The following is a 1,024-nucleotide window of genomic DNA, read 5'->3' on the forward strand; positions in this document are numbered from 1 at the left end:
TTAAATGTTCCAAGGCCCTATTTCATAATTCAAAGGAACTCTTGAAACTCAACCTGAAATAAATAAGAAGCTATCTGATTTTTCAAGTTTCTTTATATTGTCTAGCAGTCAAAAGAACTGGTGTGAATTAAATACATACCTACTGAATATATTCTATATCTTTAGCATTATATAAAGAACCATAATAGGTATAGGAGTCATAGCATATGTATAAAACTAGTTAGCAATTTTTAACATTGAGTAGTCATACAAAATTCTATGTATACTATCATAAGAGTAATCTACACTAATAAAAGACAAAGATGCTAATTGACGATACCTTCGCTATGCCCACCAGCCAATCAGAGAGACTATATGCAAATTAACCCAATCAAGATGGCGGTTAATTTGCATATTCTGGCTGGGAGCGAAGACTGAAAACAACATAGAAGGAAGCCAAGCACTGCAGAAGGGAGCAAAGTAGAAGTGGCGGAGACAGGAACGGAGCCAAGGCGCTGTGGGTGGCTGGGGCAGGTGGCAGGGAGGCAGAATAGGCCCTTGATGTCAGGGAGGGGCGGGGCCTGAGCACTTGGCACAGAGGGATAGTACAGGCTCCATGGGAGGGAACAGAGCAGAGCTGCGCTCACACTCAGCCCTGGACTTCAGTTTCCTGGTGTGTCAGTTGGCCCTCCCCACCTTCACCGGGTTGCAAGGTTCAGCTCAAAAGATAGAGCCTCCAGGGTGGTTGGGAAGGCAGTTGCTGGGGGGGGGGGGGGGTGAGGCCGGTGGGAGAGCAGATTGGCTGTAGGTGGGGCAGCAGGGCTCCTGGATTGGCTGGATTAGACAGGGCGGGGCTAACCTTTGAGAGGTGCAAGGGCGAGTGTAAGGGAGTGTGCACTCACGTGTGCCACTGGCCTGCTGGTTTTACTCTTGCACGGTGACTATGGTGACGGCGGTGGTTACTACCCGAGCCCAGACAGAGCAGAGGCCGGTGGAGCAGAAGGAATCCCGGCATCCCGATACCTGATGGCGTGGCCCGTGGGTC

Source organism: Myotis daubentonii, chromosome 12 (genome assembly GCF_963259705.1).
Source record: "Myotis daubentonii chromosome 12, mMyoDau2.1, whole genome shotgun sequence".
Classification (NCBI taxonomy): Eukaryota; Metazoa; Chordata; class Mammalia; order Chiroptera; family Vespertilionidae; genus Myotis; species Myotis daubentonii.